This window comes from Triticum dicoccoides, chromosome 6B (genome assembly GCF_002162155.2).
Source record: "Triticum dicoccoides isolate Atlit2015 ecotype Zavitan chromosome 6B, WEW_v2.0, whole genome shotgun sequence".
NCBI lineage: Eukaryota > Viridiplantae > Streptophyta > Magnoliopsida > Poales > Poaceae > Triticum > Triticum dicoccoides.
In genome coordinates this window covers 18,750,120-18,758,139 of record NC_041391.1, presented here as the reverse complement: position 1 = coordinate 18,758,139, position 8,020 = coordinate 18,750,120, and the positions used below count along the sequence as shown (strand labels likewise).

The 8,020-nt window shown below is 43.6% G+C and overlaps 1 long non-coding RNA gene across 2 annotated transcripts; it reads right to left on the bottom strand.

Moving 5' to 3' along the window:
- Positions 1–555: 555 nt before the first annotated feature.
- Positions 556–3,589, bottom strand: LOC119326496. Of its 2 annotated transcripts, none has more exons than XR_005158016.1 (6): positions 3,311–3,589; positions 2,532–2,778; positions 2,060–2,094; positions 1,632–1,694; positions 1,419–1,492; positions 556–698 (listed from the first exon to the last, which is right to left on the bottom strand). It is a non-coding gene; the product is annotated as an uncharacterized LOC119326496 (long non-coding RNA). The 2 variants fall into 2 exon arrangements; XR_005158017.1 differs by having other exon boundaries at positions 1,419–1,471.
- Between the last annotated feature and the right edge of the window lie 4,431 nt (positions 3,590–8,020).

Below are 8,020 nucleotides of genomic sequence, written 5' to 3'. Positions count from 1 at the left end.
TCTAGCTTATTTACCTTTTTTCTGATTAACCCGTCAAGCACTTTTTATAGATAATAGATTCCTATTTCTCGAAATCATTGTTGTTGGTATAGAAACTTATGGGAAAAAGGCCCCGCCTCACTACCAGAAACTGATATTTTTCTGTGAGCCCCAAACCGACAGGAAAATAGGGTGTACCGACAGGAAAAGTATTTCCTGTCGGCCACCCGTCAGGATTAGCTGTCAGGGATAGCTTGACAGGGAAAATAAACTATGCCTGTCGGCCAACCGACAGGAACTATATTCCTGTCGGTTTTTTCTCATTTCCCTGACGGGTTTGGCCCTACAGGGTTATATAGGCATCAAATTTGGCAAACCAGGGAAATAATACATCCCTGTCATACATAACCGTTAGGAAAAAAGAAAACCCAATGAACAAAAGAAAAATATCAATGGTTTTATACATAGCTATTCCATAACTCAAAATATTTAGAACATAGAAACATCACTATCAATTGTTTCCATCACCAGAGATACAAATTCACATGTCTTCGGATACAGTTCCATATAATTTACATACATGAATTGAAGGTCAATGAAAACAGAGGTGCAACATCTAAAAACACACAAGTGCATCAACTAAATGTACATAAGAAGAGACCTCATTTTCTATAATCTTTGGTTACAGCTTAAGTTGCAAGCCTCTCTTCAAGGTTACCCTGCAGTGGACATATAATTGAACTTGTAAAAATATGCAAAGTGTCAACAGTTTGCTACAAAAAGGTAACAAGAAAGAGGAACAATATCTATAAGATATAATAAGCATAATCTACTTGGTATATCAGTTTCTCACAATAATATTCGCACATATACCCAACTTGTTTTTGTCCCATCAAAGTTGCCCAGTTTTACAGCTTATAGACTAATAATGGAGTAATTTGTTAGCATCATATCTCGGATTTGATACAAATCATGCAACTAGCAAAATCTATTTAAATGACAACCTGAGAACATGCTTCTGGACCAGTTTGACATAATTATCAGCTAACTTCCTAAGCGCATTTAGAGACTTCTTGCGAGAAATCACACTACAATGTCAATACTCTTAAGTCCATCCATTTCAAATTTTCAAGAAAAATGGGCAGAGTCATCATCATCTCCACAAGAGTAAAAAAGCCAAAACATTATGCAATTATTCGATAATGTAACGGCATGGGAACTGTACATCATGGTGAGACAATAAAAGACCCCAAAGAAATGGAAAGAGGTTGATTTCAGACTAAACCAACATAGCAACTACTGGCTCAATAATGTTGATCTCATGATCTTGGGCACACTGGACGTAGCATGATATATTTTAAATATACAAGAGAAAACTTGACTGACAATTATTCCTGATAAAACTTTGGGGCTGATGGTGAACGCAAAAGTAAAAATACCTTGATTAGAGGCTCTTGCATATCTCATAGATCCCGACTCTTGAATTTTGCTCCTAATAAGAATGAATTGCAAACTAGAAAAATAAGAGCTCAATCAGGTGTTGATCAATATTTACTTTCTAGGTTCATGTGCATAGAATAACAAAATATGAAAGGGAATAGTGCCACTTCAGTTGGAAGAGTCTTATTCAATTTCTTGAAATTGAGTGATACCTCAACCACCTGCTTTTGCCTCTATGTTGCACTGATGGTGTTCGTTTAATTCTTCCCAAAAACCTAACATAATGAAAGAGACTAAAATGAGAAGGTATGGACAAACAAGTTAGAGAGCAAACTGTTACTGTACTGGATAGTAAGGCAATCAAAAAATCACAAAAAAATACAATGCAACACTACCAGGCAAAGGGATGACCCCAAACAGAGGATAGTTGTTACTTGATGCATTAGTAAGTTAGTACAGAGGTTCAGAACAACAATGTAAGGAGTGACATCCATTCATCTATGCAATGTACTGATAATTTTCAGAGCAATGCAATGTCTACTTGTCATCGCACCCAGACACTGGCATCCACCTTGTACAACTAAGAGCTACAATCATCTAGTTCCAGCAATGTAGAAAAACACTCAGCAAGATTGCGCACCTTCTCCAGCAGGAACAACCAATTGTATGCTTGCCCTGCAATTGTTCAATCTTTAATATACGAAAGAAAACGAAATACAACTTAAGGGAGAAGGAAGAACACGGTGAGCTTAAATATGAGGAATACACAAGAACTGTTAAGTACTAGATAATAAGAGAATATGAAATTCCAAGAAGCAAGTAGTAAAAGGAGTAACTAAATTAAGATGACAGATAGTATGGCCCATGATAGGAGCCCCTGAACATATCTTTGTCTTGTTAATTGTTAAAACAGAGCGTTCATATCTTGAGCATAGCTGGTGGTACTAGGCCTTTCCTGATACAGTTTCATTGTCAATACTCTGAAATATAATGTTTAGGTGCATTTTAGATGTTCTGAAGATAGCATGATCTTGCAAGATAGAAAACTTGAATCGAAATTAATCAATACATGAATTTGGAGACAGGTAGGGAAATAACAGTATGTACCATACCATGTCAAGGGCAGAGGATATTACACCTCTCTTATAGCTGGATCATGAACCTTAAATCGTACTACTGATCTGGATGAACTGTAACAAGGAAAAGGAGATCTCAGATGGGTGTTCATAAGTATCAAAGTGGGGAGTGGTACATACTATTTGGAACAAAAATATGAGACTATTTCTCGCCGTCGAGTGAATCTGGACTTCTTGCACTGATGATGTTCCTCATATTTGCAATGCGGCTGCTCGGTGCTTCCTGAATGTCAACATATTTGAAGCAGTTAAAATCAAAATGTATGGACAGGAAAAATAGAGATTGAATTATTATGGTGTTGTACAGTAAGTCAATGAAAAAATCCCACTAAAATAGAAAGAAAATTATCATCTAGTCTGAAACAACATTACATGCATTTTGGATATGTACAGTTGTATCCAACCCATCCATACTAAAAGTTTGAGAACTAATTGAAACTCCCCGAGTACACCCCCAGTATCTCACACATTCTTAGTAAAATTTCAGATCCTGTGGATACGTGTTGTTGCCAACTAATTTAAGAACTAAGGCAACAATAAATGGTTGCAATTTCCTCAAAGATGTAGCTGAAATACAGAACGACATTTGGGATCCATGGAGCTGCACCAGTTTTGGGGATTATTTTGCATCCAAACTACAGTTCTATAGATCAGATCTGAGGCTGGATATGGAAATTCCTAAGCCGCACCAGATTTGGGGATCCGGAAATGCCAGAAACAGCAAACAGCCTAGTTTTGAGATTTAGGTCACGTACCTCCATGACGCCGGTGAACTGCTCGAGTTGGGGTGGATTCTCAATGGCGGCATCGATAGCGGCGTGGTCCGAGCTGGGCCGTGGTGGAGGAGCAGGCCAGGCGTTGGTGTCACATGGTGATGTCTAGAACGGAGATGGGACGACGTCGTGTCCCAATACCGGAGGAGCCATGGATGGTGGTGGCCGGTGGGTACAGATCCATGGGTGACCTTGGAAGGCACTGGGCGGGGAGCCATGGAGGGATGGTGGTCGGAGGCCTCGAAAGCAGAGGGGTTGGGTGGCGCAGAAGGAAATGATAAAGGAGATCTGGGGGATTGGATTTGGGCGTGCCGCGATGACGGGCGTGAAAACAGGGCTCCATGGCGGGGCCGGGCGTAGTTTCCAGATGTGCGCGGCTGAAAATTCTTCGCGGCCTAGTGTTTCGCGGGTGGGCCGAAAATTATATTCCTGTCGGTACTTACTCAGCCCACAGGAATATTAGACATATCCCTGGCGTGCAGGGGTCGGCCGACAGCCCAATTGTTTTTCCTGTGAGCTAGTTGCGGGCCCGACAGGAAAATTAGTCGACCCACAGAAATATTACGGTTTCTGGTAGTGCCTGTAGCTCTAGATCTTTCGTACTTTGGCTTGATTTGTTTTTATTGTGACTGTGACTAATTTTGTTGGGAAGAAAGCCTTGTAATATTCTGATGATCTCTTTTTATTTTATTTGTCCTCAAGTATCAATGACACCATGTTTTGTTTGTGCGCAGTGTTGTTCGACTATAAATGATAGGATTGTCTAATTGTTTGTTGTCATTTTTGTGTGCATATCGGAAGTGTTCTGTGTTTTTTCTTGTCAACCTCCAGTTTAAGGTCAAGCCTATTATATCTTGAGTTCATTTGTGTCCCCTAATATTTAGAGGTATGCATGTAAACTTGCCCAATCCAGAACCAATTATGTATACATGCTAGCAGGTAGTGCTCGCGGTTGATAGATATCCCCACATGATTTTGCTTGTGTAGCAATAATACATACATTCCGAGGCACCCTAAAACTTCCCGCGTAATTCAATCTTAGTTATTCTGTGGTCTGTTCTATTATAATGTTTATATATAAATTGTAATGTTAATCGACTCCTTTGTTCGAGCCAATAAGTTGGTTGTTTTTTTATTGTGAGCTACTATAACATGCTCAACATAACACTGCCATTGCTTGATTGCTACGTACCTAGTTTGTGTCTATTTCAAGTTAATGACTTCCAGAAACTTGTATGCTCCTTTCCACATAAATCGAACACCTGCTTTGCAACAAGGTTCAAGTCAAGTGCACCTCCGTGAAGCCCTTGTGAGTCTTCACCCCACTATATATGATCTCACACATCTTGTTAAGCACAAAAGTGGAGAGGAACGGCTGCCATTTCTTGCTGTTCCCCCTGCCATCCTTCTTCTCCTTTGCTGCTGCCTTTTGAGCAGCAGCATGACCAACAGCATTTGGCTGAGCCAGCACAAATCGAGGAACCGTAGGCGGCACCTCGAAAACCTCTGAATCAAGAGGCATCTGTTCCATAGGAGGCTGGGAGTCCTCAACGTAGGACGCGGGAACTGGCTCTCGAACAGCACGAGGGCCTGACTAAACTCTTGCGTGGTCATGTCCTACAAACATAAGTGTCATCAATACCACAACACACTACACATGGACAGTATGAACTAGCAGTACAACATGGACAACTCGAACTAGCAGTACATCGTGGACAGATCGAACTAGCAGTAACACATGCACAAGCATACCACAACTAAAGTATACCACGGCATAGCAGAGCACTAATCATGGACACATGGATGATCTTGTCTTCGAGGTACCATCTTACCCCTTTCTAGGATGCATCCACGACCTCACGGTGGTAGTGGCGGATAGGGATGAGGAAGATGAAAAGGACATGCTGCTCAGGCCATGCCACCACTGGGGAGGTCACAACGGTGCTACCCCGTCCATGCTTCAGGTTGCTTTCCCTGCCATGTCCCGCTCCTCCTCCCTGTCCTTCTTGGGGTTCAGTTCACGCTAGCATCCATGTGCATGATTTTTGGTAGTTTTGTCATATTTTTGGTGGCCTGTCGGCTGCAGACTGAACCTTATATTTAGTCCAATCTGATTTGACGACTTTCGAGCATTCGAAGGCATGGTATGGAGTTACAGGAAAAGTTGCTCAGGATTTTGAAAAGTAGTACATGACCAACGTGGATGCAAGTTTAAAGTGTCAAGATAGCAATATATAAGGTACTGCTGCAAGTTTTCTCTTTTTAAATATTTTTTTCTCAAACTTGTTAATCTAGAAAGGACTCGTATTATTCTCTCCTATAACATTGCTCTATCAATTATCAAAATTGAATGTGATTTAGAAGACGATTCTTACTTTTAGTGTATGATGCTAATTTAGAGTCCCGTCTTCGAGGTGCTACCGTCTTGCGGTGCCGTTGTTTGCGTGTCTCCACCATATCCCTTACCCTTGCATCTCCTTCAACTGGAAAGATGTCCCCTTCACTCTTTTGTCAATTAAGTTCAAATTTCTGGTGTTCTCATTTAAATGCCCATGGGTCTGACAAACAATGGGAGGAAAGTGAGTGAATAATCAATAGAATCATCCGCACAAACTACTAATGAAAAATTCTTGATGCTTGATTAGCCAGCTAAAGCTGAAGAAAAAAAAATGTTGTTCGAAGTGAGAGGTTTGATGGCTTGCTTGTGTATAAAAACGTGTGGCTGCATATGACTGTTGCCTTTGCTGTGTGCTTGCAGCTGTTGTTGGTGTGTCATGTGCTCGTACCATGATAGGTTTCCTGCTTCGCATTATCCAGAAATTCTTTACCTACCCATTATGTGTTGTGTTGCATCAAATTTCATGCTTGGAATCTTAATACTAGGACCCCGATATAATGAACTGACGTTCGGTATTGGGAGGTGCTATCCCGAACGATTTCGTTCGGACCCCAGCCAGGTGGGATCGAACAAATACCTTGCTCGGAGTCGTTCGCGCTACCGCGCTTTCCGCCCGAACGGCCAGCCGACTGGGCTCTGTAGGCCTGCGTCTTCCGAGCTGGGCCTCCTGGTAAACCTGCAAAAACACGTTCGGTGAGAGAAGGAGCCAGATCGAACAAAAAGCCACAAAAAATGGATATATAGGATATAACAAAAAAGATTTGTACAGAAATAACCATTGGCATGTATAAAATAATTTTGAGCAATGACATGTCAATGGATTAAAATTCTTAACTTGGCCGGCATATTTGGCCTGATAACCATAGTCCCGCGTGGGGGCACGGTCCCTGGATCCGTAGATGGATCTGGCTTTCCCAGCCTTTTCGTTCAGGTCCTCACGTAGATCGTGTTTCTGGCCCTGAGCCGCGGCCTCTCTTCCTTTACGGGGAGGGGGTGCGGGCTTGTGTACGCCATTGCTAGCCACTCTGTCCCGTCCACGAGGTGTTCGGTCCGGCTTGTTGGCGGTATTGTTGTTCGGCGGTATAGGCGCAATAGCCTCGTCATTGAATTCGAGCAGCATCTTACGCTTGGGATAGCCTTTTGTTTGGCGATTACAGCCATATTTGTCCTCAGCGTCTAGCACTTCGTTCCATCTATCATTGAGCGTATCCTGTGCGGCTTTAAACCGCTGCTACTGCATCTTGAGGCTCCTTGCGGTGGCGATAAGCCTCCGATGGAGGCCCTCTTGTTCTAAGGGTTCTTCTGGGACGATGAATTCGTCGTCGCCCAGGCTGACCTCCTTTTTAGAGACAGGTTTATAATTGCTATCTTCGGCATCGCTGTGGTCGTACAACGGCCCCGGAATGTGCTCGTCATCCTCTCGCTTGTCCTGCTCCATCGCTGGATCTGCAGGGTCTTCGGCTTGGTTCGGGTTATCACCGTCGTCACTGAAATGTTGCTATCTTTTCCCTTGCCGGATCGAGATCGGCTCTTCTGACGCCGACGCTTGGGAGGTTTATCGACGGGCTTATCATTATCGCCGTCAGCCTCCTTATCTTTAAGTGTGTCCACCATATATACATCGTATGAGGACGTAGCCGTCCACCGCCCGGTAACGGGTGGATTTTGGTCTAGATTTTCTCCGGCTTCGAGGTCCATCCCTCCGAAGTCTTCGGAGGCGTAGTCAAGTAGATCAGTTAAATCTTCGACAGTGGCTATGAAGTGGGTGGTGGGTGGGAAGCGGAATTTTTCGTCATCAGCTTCCAATTCAAGCCGGACATAGTTCGGCTGAGAGTCCCCTGACAAGGAGAGGGATTTTAATGAGTTTAACACATAGCCTAGAGGTGAGTGCCGGAAGATGGTCCACGGTGCTGAACTCAACGATCAGCGCCCGATCAGGTTCGATGGGCGTGGATGCACGTGGTTCAGAACCTATGGCCGAAGACGAATCCTAGGTTCCGGTGACACAGGTCCCGCTCGAGGTCGGGTCCGTGCGTGGCTCCAACGCTGCTGAGTCTGCGGCTTCCATGACGGGGTTGAGCTTCCCGTCCTCGGACGGTGCAATCTGCTCCGGATCTAGGGCCAGAGCAGTTACAGGCACTATCTCCCGCGCACGGTCCGATGACAAATTTAGGTCATGTTCATCATGGTGGCAGGAAGCGATTGTCATGGGCTCGAATCCATCGAAGATCAAGTCTCCGCGGAAGTCGGCCACATAATTCAAGTTCCAAACACTGACATGATGGCCAGGGGCG